At 40.6% G+C, this 19392-nt stretch overlaps 1 long non-coding RNA gene across 1 annotated transcript in view; it reads right to left on the reverse strand.

Annotated features, from left to right (window-relative positions):
• The window catches only part of LOC127355056 (uncharacterized), a 59599-nt gene that overhangs the window by 32837 nt on the left and 7370 nt on the right, over window positions 1-19392 (reverse strand). The gene's annotated exons all lie outside the window — the stretch shown is intronic.

Genomic DNA, 19392 nt, shown 5'->3' on the forward strand with positions numbered 1-19392 from the left:
AATAGAAAAAATAATATTAGTTTTGTTTCTTACTTACTATCAATAAGCAATAATTAGGAGTTTATTAGTTAAAGGCCCTAGTATGCAGACATTATTGCTTTATAATAACTAATAAAGAGCCAATATGCTACTGAGTTGCATGCTAATGAGCAAATAGTTAATAATATAAAGTGTTACAGATACTTTTAAATAAATCCAATGTTAAAAAAAAACTAATAAACATTAGTAAGAATAATAATTCCCTCCTCATTCTTCTGATAATCGATCATATGAACCGATCGGCCTCTGTGTTGTGTCGCTGTGTGTTTTCAGGCCGATGGATCAGCAGGTGGTTATCAGCTGCTCGTCAGCAGCCTGTTACAGTCTCCATTCACATGCTCATACTGTATCAGTTAATCAGCACCGACTCACTCGGCCTCCATTCACGTGCTAAAGCGGCCGTCGCCTTTGCTTAAGTAGTTGTTATTTCCTTTTGTCTCTAATGCCACTTAGTTGCAAAACATCCACATGCCAGGAATTGTGATGCATTTGACAAACTGCCGGCGGGATTAAATAGGAAAAGGCTTTCAGTTTTATCTAATAGATTGGGAGATAATGTTGGTTATTTTCACATTTTTAGAGGGGTTTATTTTGTTTGAAGTCATACCGAAACATATTTTACAAGTCTGGATTCTTCCAAACTCATAAATTCAGAACCAACTGACTCCAATCTGTAGATTTTACTACAGTAAAGTGCAGCTGTGGCTATAAACTGGTTGCCAGAATCACAGAAAGCAACCACAAAGAGAAACTGATGAGAATCTGACATAGAAATGCACCTTTTTAAGGCTTTTATTGTGAAATCCAACATCAATTTCCTTTAATTGTGCCTGTAATTCTTAAAAAAAGGAGCCTTGAAATGCTCTTTTTAGTTTTATTTTCATGATCTGTATCATGAGCTGAGATTATTTCCTCCCCGCTGGAATCCTTCGCCTCCGACGCCGGCGTGTCCTGATGGAGTTGGTTCAGCCATTAGCCGAGCAGATTGATTCATTACGCTAATGTGAGTCTAACCCTGTTGGCCCTGTTGAAATGCGTGCAATATGACACTCCTCAAATTTGTTCTAACACATGCCCTGGGGAGCCAAACAGAGCCGCTGCTAATGGGGGAGGTGGAGCCAATTATGCAGAGAAGAGCTGACTGTCAACAGATATTAGGACAATATCTGCTCTGTGTGTGCTATCAGCCGGCCCGCCTCCTCAAACACAGCCGACTCACAGCTTCTCCTCAGTCAGGGGAGAAAGCAGCGACTGAAGGAGGTGAATAAAAATATTCCCCAGTTGGTTGAAAAGCAGATTTCCAGGAACTGCAGCGGCTGCGGATTGGAGTGGATTTTAGAAGTCTTTAATAAAGCTTTAAATAAGAGACTTTCATTTTATTTTAAACATTCTTTTTGTTTTTAGGACAGTATATGTAACAGACAGAGCCTGTGAAGTGTCTTTAACCTGCATTCTATGTAATGGCCAGCAGGGGGCGGCTCCACTGGCTGCAATAAAACACAGTATAGATAGTATTGAGTCTTATGGAGAAATGAGCCAACTTCTCAGTTGATTTATGAGCTCAGTAAACAGTTTCCTGATGAGTTTCTGGTCTCAGTCTCTAGTTTCAGTCTTCTTCCATACAGCATGATGTTCATTTAGTAAATGATGGTCAAAACAAGATCCAAGGTGTAATAAATCAGAATCATCCTTTAAATATTTGAGGTTATAAGCTGCTATAATGTCAGGAATCAGTGATTTTAAGTTAGCAGCAGCCTCATTAGCGTTCGGCTGGAAGCTGGTGTCGTTTCCATATAGAGGCCCAATTTCCACCAATGTGACCCAAAAAAAGGATCCTGTAAGTCTTTATAATGTGAAACTTTATCAAAATATTAACTTGGTATCTGTATTTTGTATCACATTAGTTGAAATATTCCATATATTCCTGATCAAGTGACTGAAAGAGATAAAAATATCTACAAATAATTGGCTGCAGATATTTGAGTGTTTCTGTTCTGCGTCACTCTGAAGGAGAGGAGTGTTATTTATGTGAGGAAACCCTTGAGTTGGAGGTAAACACTCTTTATTTACCCCCCTCCCCTCTCCTGGTTTTATCTCCCATCTGAGGGTCTGTCGGTGCGCAGTGAGGAGGGAAGCGGCGTCTGCGGCGGGCCGAGATAAGGCCTGTTGCTGTGTGGATGTGGGGGTGGGTGGTCTTATTTACCTGTAGCTGAAGGGGCTCTCAGCTCCCCGCAGGCCGCCGCTTTACATTGTGTGCAACCCCCCCCCCACTGCTCCGTCAACACTCAGCCTGAGCACCACAGAGTCAACGAGGACCTGAGGAACATATGGTCAACGTGCACGCTCTCACTCACAGTGACGCTGTTGTCAAAATGTGCTGAAATGAGCTCAGACTGCAGGTTATCAGTGAAGAATTTACAGAAAATATTGTGGACAAATACAAAAAATATCCTGTGAAATTACATGTCTGATGTAAAATAATGTGAAAGATCTGTAACTTTAAATAATCATACTTTACTGCTTATTTAAAGTGTCCTTTTTTGTTGCATAGATAACTTTTTCACAGATATTTAGTCTTTATTTAATAGATTAAACTATTAACTGTCGACTATTATGTAAAATTAGTGACAATTAACAGTAAAGTTCTGTAATTGTACATGGATTTGTTTGTTAACTGAAAGATATCTTGTATAATCATTGAATTTTTTTACAACAACAATGTTGAATAAATGTTGTTTAAGCATTGGTAAACTGTCCAAATACAGTTTTTATAAGTGAAAACAGCAATAATTACTGTAATTTCACAGATAATTGCTTTTATTATAGATCTATAACTTTTAAAATTCAGATCAAAATAAGAAAATCAAATAATAACAGAACTCTTCTGTAAATTTAAGCCTGATTATTTGTATTATAGCAGTGTTCACCTGTATTTCTAGCTCATTTAATTGTTTTTACAGTGTAAATATCTTTAAAACTGTATTTTAATTATAGAAAATTACCGTATTTTTATGTTACTTTCTCTTAATTTACAGCCTGTTTTTGGCGCCCAGCAGCTGGAATATAACCTGTTTTTATTTATACAGTGTATATTACTTGTAGGGCTGCAGCTATTGATTATACATAATAAAGAAATAAAGTCTCTGTTTCTGTAACGTTAACGTCACTACGGTGTCTTCTTGCAGCAGACTGTGGATGGCTAGTTAGCAAGCTAGCACAGTCATTCCCAGAATCAAGTTAAAGACAATTAAAAGAGTCTAAATTGGAGGTAAAACGTCAGATGATTAATCGCGTTTTCGCTTCCAAATTCGCATATAAACAATGACTTCCTGCCAGCGAGGAACGAATGTCTTCCCAAACTTTGGACTTTCTGTCGTTTTCTCTGCTCTCTCTCTCTCTCTCTCTCTCTTCTCTTTCTTTCTTCTCTCTCTCCTCTTCGGCCCTTGCTATTACAGTAATCATCATCACGTGATAACACAGTGCGCTGTGTGGCTGTATATAGTTATATGGATTAAATGAAGATGATACTTAGTAATGAACTTGCTCTAGGTTCAGCCCTAATTATTTTTCATTGCCAAGAAATCAGAACCAACTCTCAGTACTTCTTCTACTTAGTCTGTAGAAAGATGGCAGACGCCACAGAAGGCGACCTGCAGCGCCTGTAGATATAAACTCTGTAGATCCTCCTCAATGTTTCACACTGGACCTTTAACATGTCTTAAATATGATCTTAATGTTACTTGTATGAAGTTGCTTTTTTCAGTCTCACTTTAAAACAACTACGCAATGAAACCGACACAGAATAAAATAGGGAAATAGGTCTTAAATTGCATTCATAACGTTCTTAAAAGTCTTAAATTAAACCTGTTGAAACCTCCAGAAACGCCACAGATATATAGTTTCAGTAATCTCCTAAAACAGTTGCAAACTAAACTAACAAGAGGAAGTAGTGTGTTCGTTGGGGACTATTTTCATCAGCGGATTAATCCACATTTGGTGCTCTAGTGAGTGTTTGGGGCAGCAGGACGGTGTGAGCACATAGGAAGACGATATATCTAATACACAGAATATTTAGTTATAGACACTGATTGTTAGTTTTGATTTTGATTTTTTAGGTTTTATTTACAATCATATGAATATTAAAATATCACCAGACTCATTCATTATGTTTTGGGGCTCAAACTGTTTGTTTAAAGGCTCATTATAAAAGATTATAATGTTTAAATACAGAATAAATCACAATACAAACACAGAGAAGGACATTATATTAAGATCACTTTGCAAGGTTCTTATGTATTATATATTATTTTATATTCACACTAATGGTGTAGTGGTTGTTTTAAATTATTAATAAGTACTATATTAAATAACTATATTTGCTGTTATGGTTTGAACGCAGTTTGTCACAAAATCAAAGTGCTAAATGAATGTACAAACACTGTTATTTATTAGGATTTTTTTTTACTTAATAAGTCATTTATTTTACTGGAGGACAAAATTTGGGTCAAAATAACTTTTTAAAATAACTTTAAACCCTCTGCTTCTTTAAAAAAATCTTCTCAAAAGGAGAAAATGACGAGTCTTAAGGTACCTTTAAAAGATCACACCAGTGTTTGTGTGTTTCACTACAATCTCAGTGTAAATTAGTGTCAACCATCTTTCTTTATGTTTGTTTTTGGAGTTTTTGGAGATTTCCAGACATTTGAAACTTGCTCAAATCAGGTAACGCGTCCTAGTGAAGTTGTTTTCTGTAACATTACATGTTATATTGGACTAATACCCAAATGTTTCAAGTCTCTACAAACAAAAGGCTGTAAAAAGGTTAAAAAAAAAAAAAAGGTGAAAATGTCCGTTTTAACAGGCATTTTCCCTCTAAAACACTGACATAAACAATCAGTTGTAAAAGTTCATTTGAACAAATCAGCTGCAGCTGTGGAAACCTTTGGTTGGCAGATTTGTTTTTAGGACAGAAATTGACCACCGAGCGTCCGACGCTGCTGAGTAACAGGTAAACCGGTTCAGCAGGTGAGCCCTGATCCTCAGAGGCTCCACGCCTTTCTCTAAAAGCCCATTTGTGCCTTTTTTTGGCCGAGTGTTTCCTGTCCCATTTGCTCATTTGTGTGCACGAGCAAAGGAAAAAAAAAAAGGAGTCAGTGTCCAGATTGCGGTACATCTGCTGTTTTCGGCAACGTGGCGAGGGCCTGGACCGCCACGCCACGCAGGTGCTGCTCCTTCCCCCCTGAAGGCCACATTCTTCTATAGCCATGTGCTGCCTGAGCAAACTGCGCTTCTGAGCGGGGCCTGTCCCACCACTGACTGGCCACTGCCCCGGCAACATGCATTGTTGCTCTATGCAAATCCGCTCACACTGGGACAGAGGCTCGGGGAGGGGGTATCCTGAGCTCAGTAGCCGGGATAGAGAACGGAGGCCGGGCCAATAAATGAAAGTTTGCCTTAAATCCTCGGGATAATAGAGGCAGAGGTTGGGGCCGAGCCTCGAAGCCGAGATAAACAGAGGGATTACTCCTCGGTTTTGCATCACTCACTCTCCTCTGGGTGGCCCTTAACCGTCAGGAAAAGCTAAGAGGGGGAGAGAGAGAGGGGGTGGCGAGAGAAGAAAAAACGTTTAACGCATGGACATTCACACAGCACATAGGGGGAAAGAAGTGAGCCTAATTCCATCAAAGACTGAGAAATTAGCAATTAATTTATTCCAACCTCCCCGCCCTTGCTCCTTTTCTATTTTCAGCCCAATTGTTGGTTAGTTCTGCAACATCTGGTCCAGAACAGTCACTGTGCCTGATGACTGATGCTCCCTCCATTAAAGTAGAATGGCGGAGAAAATCTTCCCTTTTTCATTCATTTCTTGTCCATGGGAGATTAGTTTGGTACGATGTGAAAAAGTAATCATTAAAAATGTTGCTCTTTTTTTTGCAGGCCATGCATAACCACCGCGGGCAGCGGCCTTTATTTGCAATTGTAATTTAAAGAATAATTAAAGAAGTTAAATGATTCTGTAAATGTAGAACAACTTGAGTCTTTGTGCTCAAGGGTGCATGAACCTTCGCCTTATGGCTGGTTGCTCCGATAAACTCGGTAATGAAAGAATGTAGCGCCGCGCTAATGACAAATTTTGGAAGTGTTTTGGATTTGCTCGCTCCCCTGTCCTCGGCTCGCGCTCCCTCCGATGCCCGACTTTAATCTGGGCGGCGCTGAGGAACAGAGGTCAACAATGAGGCTGAAGGTTTTCGCCATATTAGTGGCAGATTGAATGATTCGCTTTTCTTTTTTTAATCGTTTGGAGGATAAGAAAACGACAAAAGCAACACACCAACATGCAGACAAACACGCCAGAGATGTCATTCGAGATGAGGAGCAAATACACAACACGCAGCGGGTAAAGCGAGTGCAATATTTTTTAAAAACAGCACATTTACAGGGTGAATCTTTGCTTTAACCAGCACAGACAGCCATTGTTTTATCATCAATTGATCCAACAACTATGTTTTTGAGTGTAAATTTGCAATTTTGTGTATAAAATGTAAGAATTTATTAAAAAAGTGCTTAATTTTGAGTCCAGAACTAAAAAATATTCCGTTTATCATCATATGAAACAGTAAAATTCAATAAAACATCACACTGGAGGAGCTGGGATTATCAATTTTTTGCTTTATTGCTTTAAAATTGACCTAAAATTTTATCAAAATAGTTGCCAATTCCTTTAATAATGGATTAATTGAAAAAAGTTTATGCATGTCCATGACATTAAGCATGAATAATAATTAATTTCATCCCCACATAAAGTGTAAAATGTGTTGCATTTTAACATTACTTGGTTTTTCTGTGATAGTTCTGTAAATCCTTTTGTGTAGCAATCGTACAACTTTAATTTCCCCAATTCTTGCTTTGTTTTCTGTTTTTAAATCTGCACACAATCTGTCAGTGGAGGAGTCCGAATTAATTGAAAATAATCTTTAAACCTTCGATTCAATTAACAGAGAAAATCCTTGACTCAGCATCTTCAAAATCTTCTGGGCTCAAACCTCAAGCCGCCGTATTGTCTGACGTGGATTGGTGAGTGGAGAGCAGAGATGTCCTCGTATCAGTCGCATCAACCTTGCTTCTGAGCTGCACCACCAGCCCCAACCACACACACACACACACACACACACACAGAGACACACAACCCCAGCTCTGGTGGAAATGAGCTGTTGACATTATTTAGGGTCATTGTCCACGATAGCAGAGCCGACTGCTGGGATTTAGCAGATAAACCCCTCCGCCTACATCCATTACACATTTCACCACATCAGTTCGCCACTTAAAGTCGGCCCCATTGAGTCCCACAACCTCCGTAACACAAGCCTGATCAAGTTTTTGCATTTTCCAGCGTTAAATGTCACATGTCATACCATCTCTGGAAATTTCCTTGAAAATGTTTTCCGACTGGGCGCTGAGGGAGGACGCGGGATGGGAGTGATGCTCCGGTGGAGGTGACCTTGAAGGCTGTGGTTGTTCTGGGCAGGTCCAAGGTGTCACTGTGGGTAAGCCCATCAGTGTGAGGCTCCATGGAGCTGAACACAGGCCTACAGTCCTCCTCATAAAATATATAAATCCATCAGCAGGTCCTTCCACACCACAGTTCTCAACACAGACTTATTTTACATAAAAGATCGATTAATCCAACTAGTTATGGAGTATAAATTGGAGATTTGTTCTGTAAAGTGTCAGAAAATATTAAAAAAGTGCTTAATGTTGAGTCCAGAACTCAAAAGTATTCAGTTTATTATCATATAAAACAGGAAAAAGCAAGAAAACCTCACACCGGAGAAGCTGTTGACTCAACACAGACGTATTTTACTATCTTGTAACGGATTTAATGTCTGATTGATCAAATCTTTGGACAAAGAGCTAATGTGAAGGAAATATTTTCTTGTTGAGGTGAACCAAAACTGTAAAATTAAAATAAAGCTGAAGGTAATGGGATAATGAAGCTACTAGCATACCGCTCTGTGTGTTAATGTTAGCTAAGTTAGCTTTAATTTTCACAAAATTGGTTAAATAAAATGCAGAAACACAAAGAGATCCTTCCTTTTGGGGGTGGGAACGAGGATTTAGGCCTTTGAATGGAAGAAACCTGAGTTTAGTTAACTTAACAATCCTTCCAATCCAAGTTTGTTCTTTGATTTACTTTATTTTGCCAGTTAACTAACTTTATAAAAGTATTTGATTAAACAGAAAAACGCAGGAAATTCTTTCTAAAACTAATAAAAGTAGAAAATATTCTTTGTTGAGACGTAAACTGTAAAATACGAATAAAGCTGAAGCTAACGTGATGACGAAGCTACGAGCATCCCTACAAAGAAGCTGTCTGCTCACTGTTTTTCACAAAGTTGGTAAAATAAAATGCAGAAACACAAAGAGATTTGTTTCTTCCTCTTGGGGGGAAAACAAGGATTTAGGCCTCGGGATGAAAGAACTCAAAGAGCACAGAAGAATCCACGGGTTGTGTAAATCACTTAAACCAGTTAACTAACACTAACCCGGTTAAACTTAACTAAGTAATGAGTAATTTTCTATCCTAAGTGTATATTACCCATATAGCTTACAGTTACACACAGGCTAGTTAATTTAGGAAGTCTTCCAAAGTTTCTTTTTTGTTCTGCTTTCTTTGCTATTTTGTCAGTTTGCTAACTTTCTAAAACTATTTGATTAAACAACAAAATGCCTTACATCATGTTTAAAAATGTGATAATAGCACAACAGACATCAAAAAAGCAGATTCAGCTAATCACATTAATCATTAATGAAACGTTCGAATGAGTCGGCATGCACACAATCGTCACCCTGCGGGAGCTAGCACACCTAAAGGGTATGCAGCCATAATTAATATTATTAGTTACACCTGCATTTTACGAGTTAAGCTATTAGCCATTTTGAGCTGAGCAGAAAACCACCTTGACTAAAACAGAGTTTGCACCATAACAAAAAGCAGTCAGAGGAGAATATGATTGGGTTTCATTAAGTCTGCTTTATGTTAAATTTGACTGTATAATGATCAGAGTTCTACAGAGCCCCAAATTTGGGACCCAAGCCCTTAATAAGTAACTTATTTTATTACAAACCCAAATCTCATAGAAATCAAGAATTTGGATCTAAATTTATACGACAGAAACCCGTTTGGGACCTGCTGGGTAGCAAAGTTTGTCGTATCAGCAAAGCTCGGTTCTTTCCCAATTGCAAAATTCCCCCAAAATTTCCCAATAGCTTTAGAACAAACTAATAACGGGACTTCATCTGGTTCCATTGTGTAATTTCACTTTTATTTTGAGCTCGTCCAGCTGCTGTCAAAGTATCGGGGACAGCCATGATATTGTCTTTTCCCATGATCCTCTTGGCAACGTCCCGCCTAGGAAAGCAGCCCGACACGACAAAAAAAAAAAAAATCTTGAAAGAACACAAAGGCACAAAGGGGCGGAGGGCGCGCAGCGGCGGAGGCGGCCGTCTCGGGGGCCGACAGAGGACTTCGGCTTCGCCATACAGCCGGGCCCACTCCAATTCTGAGCGAATGCTAATGAGATTGCTCTGATCCCTCCGGTGCTTCCCATGTTTTCAACACCTTCAAGGACCGCATGGAGCTCGCAGCATAAAGACAACTAAATGAGAAATCTGAACGTTTTTTTGTGACGCCGGGGGCCTCTTTTCGCTTTTCAACCTGGCCGCCCATTCAGTGTACCTCCCCGCCACCACCACCACCACCACCACCCCCGGAAAAGAAAAGATAAGAAAGAGACTGCTCCAGGGGGCGGGGGTGTGGATGAGTAAACTTTTTGAAAAATGGCATATTTGCAAAAACCTGAAGTAATAATCAATTTATGGCCACGCCAGGGCGAAGCTTTTGACGCAGGAAGAATCGCCGGGGTTGGTTGAGATTGAAAAGCGGGGGGGAGAGAAGGAGAACGACAGAGATGCTCAAATTTGGAGGCTGTTTCTCACAACCGCTGTAATGAGATCACTAACATCTTGAGCCGGCCTCCGCTATAGCCGCCAAACAACAGGGCTCCCAGATGAAAGGTGAATGGGCCTGGGTTCCCGCTGGCTGGTTCAGAAGCACTTTAATAGCACAGCGCCCTATGAAAGGTTCCCGGGCAGTAGCTCATATTAGCGGCGAAGCACACTGCTTAATAGGATGATGCCTTTTGGCTTTTGTCATGAGATGATTAAGGGCTTCGTTGTCACCGGTGCCTGTTGAGCACAAGGCACTAGAATCCACTCTGCTAGGGGCTATTGTCTGAGTCTATGTGGTAAGAAAAGGGGCCCTTTTGATGAAAACACCTCTCAGGGATCCATCAGGTGAGATCTGCTTTGGAGTCTCACATCTACGCCGCCCCCTTCAAAATATCTCAAGTGCTTTGTTTTCCTCTAAAGACCCTTGAATCCGTCATCGTGTTCGGACAAAGACAAACGCTGCCGAGGGGGAGAGAGCAGAAAGATGAAACTTACTCGCTGATAATGGTGCTTGAATAAAGACAATATGTACGCACGTCTGTAATTAATTTACCTTGTTGTGTTAACTGTGCAGGTAAGCGTTTTGGCGGGATGTTGCAATGGGTTTTTAAATGCTTAACTCCAAAAATCTTTCACCTTCTACAAATCAACTTATTTTCAAGGTATCTTCCTCTTTCAAGACACTGACACTCGCTCCAGTGGCGTTACGTAACAGGCAGACTGTCTTTCTCCTTTTTAAGACAGACTCACGAGACTAAAATTACTTGTTACGGTGAATATTTTCGCCGTATCATAGCTCAGTCAATGGCAAACATTTCAGGTTTTAGCTGGATCCCCCCCTCCGGCAAAAGGTCATTAAATTAGCTCTTTTTTTAATTTTTTAAATAAAGGAGCGATTGCGTGTTATACGATCACCACAGTTTACCACACAGAGACGGCGATTATTGAACGGGATGAATGTTGGGACCAGATTGACGTTAAACAGAGAACGCACTATGTCCATTTTTTCACAATCAATGCAGGTCCTTTCAATCAGGAGAGCTTTATACTCGGGATTAGTTTTGGTGACTTAAGAAGCTAGACTACCTCTGTACCCCCCACCATCTGCAACCGCAAACCCCACCACCCCTCCAAAACACCCCCCACCTCACAAAAATAGCACAAGGATACTGCCGGCCTTTTCACTCCCTCCTAACAAGGCGGCTCCAAAGCACAGGCCCACTCCAAGTAATTAAATCAATCCCTTTGTGTTCCCCCAATATTCCCCTTCAGTGGGTGACTGCCCAAGATCTGATTATGGCTCTTCATGCATATTCAGGCTGAAGCTACAACTTGTCTTGAACAACCTCTTACTTTTTTTATACTCGCGTCACAAGCGGCCAACATGCACCAATTTCCTCTTTTCTTTTTTAATATACACGCACGCATCCCAAAACCTCCAGTTTGCTCCGACAGGACGAGGAAATGAGGAGCGGTCACCGGCTCCGAGAGCTCAGGCATATTTAAGAGAAAAGCCTTAAGATGAGGGAGAAGTTAGGGTGGGAGCCCGAAAGACAAATTGGATTAGCAAGTATTGGATTAAAGGTAAAACGGAGGGATAACAAACAAGAAAAGCTGCCTGTGATCACAGGGTTTAATATATTTCTTTTCCTCTCCGATCCCTTTCTTCTCTCCCTCCTCCCCCCCTCTTTTTCTTTCTTTCTTTCTTTTTTCGAGTAAAGATCCCAGGCTTAAGACAGACTTATTAAAACTGGGATTAATTTGTAATGCTCCCCTAACCCTCGGGGTCAACCAAAGATTTGTTATCTAAAGCAAACAGGAAAAAATGTACTATAACAACACAACGAGGTCTTTAAAACCGTGTCTGTCGGGCTTCTGGGAGATTTTCAGCTTTGTACGAAAGAGATATTTATTTGAGCAGGGGAGGAAAAACCCTTGTAGGACAGTCTGGGGTGTGGATAAATATAATAATTGCACTAAATCTTTGCAATTATGGAGCTTTTTCTCCAATAAGAAACTCTAAAAAAAAAAAGAAAACTGATATCCCTCGGAAGGAAATGCTTAAAAACATGCAATAAATCAAGATAATGTGATATCTGCTATCTTGATAACAAAAATGGAGCATGAAGAAAGAAGAGAAACAAACACACTCCTCTTCCTTTATTAGAAAATGTCCTGTTTTTTTAATCAGTGGATGATGAGAGGTAACTGTCGGGAGATCGGGCCACTCTCATTAGCCTTATCTTTTTAATGTAGCACTGCCTCAGATTGCGATCTTAATCTTATTTGGTTACGGAGGCTTCGTTCACTCCGACAAGCACAAAGACCTTTTTGGGGAGGGGGGAGGAAGGCGAAGGGTGGGGGGGGGGTTACAAATCCGGAGAGCCTCGTTTTCTGCAATGGCTTTTGGGTTTGTTCCTCGGGGTCGCGGTTCAAGGGGCCGAGTTGACCGGCCGCAGAGCCGAGCGACCTAAATCTCTTGGCCAGTTGCCCGCTCCTGTTTTGTTCCATAAAAAGTCTTTGTCTCCCCCCCCCCAGCACTAGTTTTAATTTCTTCACCAAACGCTGCTGGATCATTGCTGCAACACGAGTATCGTACGTCCTAAAGATTATAAACACACTATTCTGGTAAAACATTATTAGAAAGATTTATTCATTAGATTTTATAGTTGTTTTAATTAAATCTGAAGGTGAACTACTGACATTAGCACTGAATTATCACATGCTAGAGGGTCAAACCAGCAGTTAACAGAGTTAAGAAGTTATTGGTTATAAGGTGAGTATATAACTGTATAAAAGCTGCTGTGGACATTCAAAAAGTGGACTTTGAGTTAAGATTTCTGCTCTTAAATCGTCATTTGTTGCTCCTGTTTTGTTCCATAAAAAGTCTTTATTTCCCCGAGTGGGTCGTTGCTGCACGACAACTTTACATCCTACATCCTAAACATTATAAAATTAGCACCAAACAACATGTGCTAGCAGGTCTCACCAGCAGTTAACTGAGGAGATTGGCTGTCATTAATTTCAAGGTGATTATATAACTATGAAACTGTGAAAAAGCTCCTTTCTTCTATCAAATCTTCACTTGTTGCTCCTGTTTGGTTTTTTGGCATTTGTTTAACTTTTGCTTTCTTGTAACGCCGCCGATCCTGGAACTTGTCACAGTTTCATTTATGTACAGAATTATGTCTGAAAGCTAAACGCCGCTTTATCCGCATCAGTTCAACACACAAACCATCTAGAAGACAAATTACGACACATTAGTCTCCCACATTGGTGCCATTGGTGCACTTTGGGAATGAAATCATGGTCTAAATGCAGTTTTAGAGGCAACTCAAATGTCAGGAGATAAACTCAAGAAGAACCTAGGGCTACACGACACAGCAGAAACATCATGATACCATTCTTTTGACAGATATTGTGATATGATTCACGATTAGTGTGAATGATCTTTTGCATCACAAATTTAGCACTAAAAGTCCACACCAAGAACAATAACGAGGTGAGCATTCATACTGATGATTTTTAGGAAGTTATTGATGATCCGTTACTGCTGTACGGGGATATCCAGAAGGATATGGGTTCACAAAAAGAGGAGTTTGAAGAATCCAGCACTTACTTTGGTAAAAAAAAGAGGACATTATAAAGGACTTCAGAGTCCCCATCAATGCTAAAGACCAATAGGTAGCATGTCTCAGGTAAAATTACGTTTTACGTGTTTACAGCTGAAAATTAAGCGCACATTATCCATAATATCGTTCATCAAATCGCTCTGAAAGTGGTCAGCCATGGTGGGCGGTATTTGCAAGAATCCACCGGCCCCAAATTAAAACAACCAATCAGAGCCGAGAAACATACTATAAAGAGGCTTGAAGAAATTTTGAGTCTTATTCCCAAACACTCGACTCTCTTTCTTGACTCTGACTGGTTGTTTTCATTCGGGCCCGATGGATTTTAGTAAAACCCTGTTAGGAGCACTAGGAGGAACCAGATTTTTCCCAGATGTGTAATTTTCTACTGTCAGGATATAGTGAAGGTTTCAGCAAATATGACAAAAAATGATTTTAATAAAACTGACGTATACTGCAGCTTTAATGAAGATCGGTCCAGTAGTTTTCCCATAATGCTGCTGACAACAAAAGAAAACATAACTTTCTTGGTGGAGCTGCACAGGTCACATGACTGCTGCAGGTCACAACCTGCAGACGTTGGTGACTTTTCAGATACAGGACGACATTTTAAACCATTTGTCCTCCTTGTTCTGTCCTGAGAGCGACGGCCAGCAGCTCATTAAAGAAGATTATTATCGCTTTCACACTTCAGGCTGGCAGGAAACTGTTATCAGGAGAAGTTTGAGGCCCCCCCACCACCCATTTACACTCACCCTAAAAACAAACAGCGGCGCGGAAACAAAACCTGCATGTCCTTGATACAAGAGGCAGCGCCAAATGCAGCCGCTTCCCCTCCATCAATAATCCGCACTTAATAATCAGGAGATTAACTGATATCAGGTGTGCAGATGACTGGCGGCTGAAAACAACTGAGGATGATGGGAGGCTGAACAGCAGAGAGTCCCTCCCGCCCTCCCTCCAAACATAAAACTAATTAGAATTGATTTATTATGGATCAGGTACCTTATCAGGTGAGAGAGAGAATTACCATGGTGAGCCAAAGGGCTGCGGCAGGTCGCTGCTGAATGGTAAAATCAATCAGAGTCGACTGCGCTGCATCCCAAAGAGAACGACACACACACACACACAAAAAAAACCTGCGTCTTACGAAATTATTTAACAATTCAGATGTAAATTCATGTACTAAATTATTAATTTAAACCAGATGTAGCCGCGGAGTTAAGTGTGCGCCGTGTCAAGTGACATTTGCTCTGGCAACGTGCCGTATTTTAATAAACTGAAGAATCGGTGAGTGGCAGCGCCTGATGCCCTCCTCTCAGGAAACCCACAGCTCTTCTTCTTTCTCTTCTTCAGCCTCTTGGTTTTTTTTTTTTTTTTTTGGTTCAGTTCAGCAGCTCGTCAAAAACCCTCTCCAGCTCCGGCTCCTTTTCTCTCCCTGGGCAACTTTGAAAACTTCATCAATATGTTAATGACTTAATCTTTAAACACTTAAAGAAAACCATTAATAAACATTGATTTGAACACTTGCCACCAGTGACTCACATTAATCCAGTGCAAATAGCTGATACACAAACTGCAACGGAGGGCAATTTGTGGAGGATTACCAATAGAAAATGGACATGAGAGACATTGATCACGCTTTCGGTGGCGGTGGATGAAACGAGGCCGATTCACACCGTCAGGCGATGAGTCAACCATTCTTCTGTTGTTGAGGTCAACAAGCCTTTTTAAAAAATACTCCCTAAAATAGAAATCATATTATTTAAAGACGCTGCCAGAGTTTCGTTCTCAGTGAGGCCACCCACAGTCAACTTATACGCCTGTCTGGCCTCGCCTCCGCAGGCAGCAGGGAATAAAACCGCAATTAAATGTTATTTTACCTCTTTGATCTAATGAACACAGCTGTCACAAAGGTAGAAACAAGATAATCTATGGTTTTATTTAATTTGTTAATTAGATTTGTTTTTATTGCCATTATTATTATTATTATGGTAGCGGTTGCTAGCAGCCATTCATTTAAAGGACCAGTGTGTAGGATTTTTAGTTTTTGCTAACTTAAGATGCGACTCTATATATATTTGTTGCTTTTATCTTTTAACCATCTTTAAAATGTCTTTTCAACATAGATTAGCCTAGCATGTAGCACATCTGAAGTTGACTGAGTCTTCTTCAACTGGAGCACAGAGAGAATTCAAAATTTGTTGTCCCCATTAGTCAAATAAAAGTGTAGATTTAAGAGTTATTATTTCTATAAATTGACTTAAAACAACTTGCACAACTACGTCAATCTCATTTTTTCTGTTGCTATATCTTCCGTGGATGTAGCCAGCTCGCTACTTAGTAAGTAGGGTTGCATATTGTAAACGTTTTCTATAATAGATTATTAGTAACATTAACAAGAGTCGAGTTGTACGATGAAAAGGAGTATCAAAAGGAGTTAACATTTCCAACTCTCTATCAAATCTGTCAGGGAGACGGTACATGGTGGCAGAATGGACCTTTACTTTGAAAATCAAGTAGGAAATGTCATCATATATGTTTTCTCTACGTGTTACAAGACGACAACAGTATCACACAATTTATTTTCTCTCTTATTCAGGTGTTGGGTGAACATTTGAGTAATCTTCAGGATCTCTTTATATCCTTGTTTTATTTACAGTAAATGATCATTTTGTGGATTACCTCTGAGAACGTCTGTGTTGACACTAAACAGCGAATGTGTGCAAGCAGAGGCAGAAATGTGAGCGAATGAAGAAGATTTGAGTTTGTGACTGGCAGCGCCGGGCCTTCAGCCAAATGTCTATTAAACAGAAAACACAAGCAACGGAAGACAACACCCAGATGTAGGATCGTCTTTGTTGGGAAACGGATTAGAATACAGACCTCACACGAGCAGACGACACATTCATATGTATAAACAGGAACGTGCTTCGACACACTGGGTTTCCTACGGAGCAGATCTGATGGCAGACCAGAGGAGTTATTGTTGAACAGCTTTTACTCGATCATTCAGAGACCACCTCACTTACGCCGCACATAGTGGTTTTCTAGCATCTTTTCTTTTTCTACTTTTAAGGTGTGGAGTCGCACCACCAATCAGTGTCATACCAGACTTTATTGACTGGGGTGGCACAAGAGGGGCACTGACTTCTGCAGGGGTGGCATGAAGCATCTGTACAAAATCTATATGGGAAGGGTAAGGGGAGACTCGTCTTCATTCAGATATCTTGAGGTCAGAGGTCAAGGGATCCCTTTGACAATGGCTATGCCAGTTTTTCCATCGCCAACATTTAGCCTAACTTTGGAGCATTATTTAGCCTCCTTCCCAACATGGTAGCACGACACAGTTGGTACCGATGGATGTGTTGGGTCCTCTTGTTTCCTGATAACCAGATGCTTAAAAACAGAGACGGCTACAGCCTCTGAAAGACAGTCTGAGTAGAATAGGAAAGGATAAAGGCTAGCTAGCTGTTTGACTGTTACAGTACAGGAAAGGACAAAGTTGACCGAGGCTTGCTCAACTGTTATTGGAGCGAATTTAAAACTTGTTGTCCCCTATTTGTGTCACTTTGACACAAAAACATGGGGAAATAAGTTCCAGTTAGAAAAATACCAAAGTTACCCTTTAAGATCTAAATCTTGAGACTTTCCTGTCCAAATGGCAGCGCAGCTATTGTCACTTAAACAACACAAACACAGGAAAAGGAATAAAAGAACAACAGGTTCTAATTGAAAAGAACATTATATTATTAACACCCAGTTTTCATAACAATGAAACGTATGGGAAAAGAATTTTAAGGATAAGAATAATTAAACAACACAATACGAAGAAGCAAACACACGGGCCGCCGCTGTCCCCCCACCGCGGAGGTCGAGTTGTGATTCCACAGTTAACAATGTGCCTGCACACCTCATCCCTGCCATTGATTTCTCCACCATTTATTTGTGTTTTGGTTCATGCTCGGGGTCTCTGTATTTGAAAGTTGATGCTCCCCTCTAAAAGACGGATTCATGCATAGACTACTGCTACTTTTGTAGTTGCTGGCGGTTTTATATGATAAGCTTTTTTAGACGTTCAAAATCAATATGTAATCCTGTGCAGGGGCTTATCCCCAGGACTAGGCCATTTGTGAGGCTCTTTGAGCTTTGTTACAGGTCTTCTGGCAGCTCTGTGCAGCAGATTGATTAGCTGCAGTGCCAGAATCCTATCAAATGGCCGGCTCTGATGATGGAGCAAACTCTCTCAGCGCCTCTAGTTGACTGGACCTGGAGATAAGGAAGGGATGGCAATTCCCCTCCCTCCTGCACACTGAGGGGCAGGGAGGGAGCGCTCGTTTCTGCCCTCTGCTCCTCCGAGGCTCAGAACAGGATCTGGAGCCGGTCTGGAAGATGCTCGTTCACGTTTCAGGACATTTAGCCGAGATTTATCCAAAGTGACGTACAGTCAGAGACGGCTACACTTACTGCATCAGCAGAGCGTGTTTACATTTTTTATGTTTTATTTGTCAGAATAAGAATAAAGTCGGAATAAAAATGCATCATAATAAACACATTGATCAGAATAAGCTTAATTGGCTGGTTTTAACCTTTATACACTCAACAACTCATCTAAATCTTCCCTTTCTTAGCACATTGGAGGAAGAAACACCATCTATCTCTTAAATTTCTACCACCTTTCTGTGCAGAGAGAATCCATCTTGCCAGGCTACATTCTTGTGTCCAACCACAGTGGTTCAGACCAATAATCAATCACGAGCTACGAGCATTTTGCTCGGAAACAACAATGGCGGCTGCCAAAGAGGTTAGCATAGCTGCTGCTAGCATCGGTCAAATCAGAGCTGGAGAGTTTGTCTTCATTAAAAGAAGAGGAAAGAACGACACTGGAGGATTTTCTCGATGGAAAACATGTTTTTCGCTCCCGTGATAGACCGCTTTGTTTCCTTTTTATGGACAAAATACTAATAAATAAGTAAATAACGTCGGGAAGGCGACACACTCTGCTTCTCAAACGCATGGATCGCAGACGCATCGTAGACGTGGCGTCCTACAGCCGTGCCCGATAAGCAGAAGACTTTCCTGTATTTGGTGACTTGTCTTTACCTACGGCAGATCTCGTAAACAGGACACCTGATGTAGATTAACACAGGATGTGTGCATTTCTAGAATCAGCTGCACACTGAGGTTGATGCCAGACAATGTGAGCCAGTACTGGTTCATACATGGCTGCCAGATTATGAGTCTGATTATCAGACAAAGGTTCCACATGTCTGAGGTTTTCATTGACTTAAATAAGCCTGATGTTGATGGCAGTTAGAGTTTTAAAGGTGGGGCTGTATGGATCAGATCAACACAACAGCTTATTGTCGGAACAGAACAACTCATTTGACATGAAGCAACCACTGCTGTAGCTCCCAGACTCTCCTGTGAATGAAGTTGTGTTTGTACGGTAATCAGCTGATTAACCTTTACTCTGTGTTGACTGATTGACGGGCATGTCACGCTTTTTGTTGTACAAGAAGTCAAAATGATTGGTTTTTGATATAAAAATACATACAGAAATTGAGTTTTTGTCCTTTTTTGGTATAAATTGTTAAATAGGGGAACAATATAACTGAGGATGTGATCTTAAATGGATTAAATGACATTTTTAATTTCACCTGGCCTTGAATAAACACATTGTGAGCCATCACGTAAAGAGCAGACCAGGTAAGAA

The sequence above is a fragment of the Dicentrarchus labrax genome, unplaced genomic scaffold (assembly GCF_905237075.1).
Source record: "Dicentrarchus labrax unplaced genomic scaffold, dlabrax2021, whole genome shotgun sequence".
In the NCBI taxonomy this organism is placed as follows: Eukaryota; Metazoa; Chordata; class Actinopteri; family Moronidae; genus Dicentrarchus; species Dicentrarchus labrax.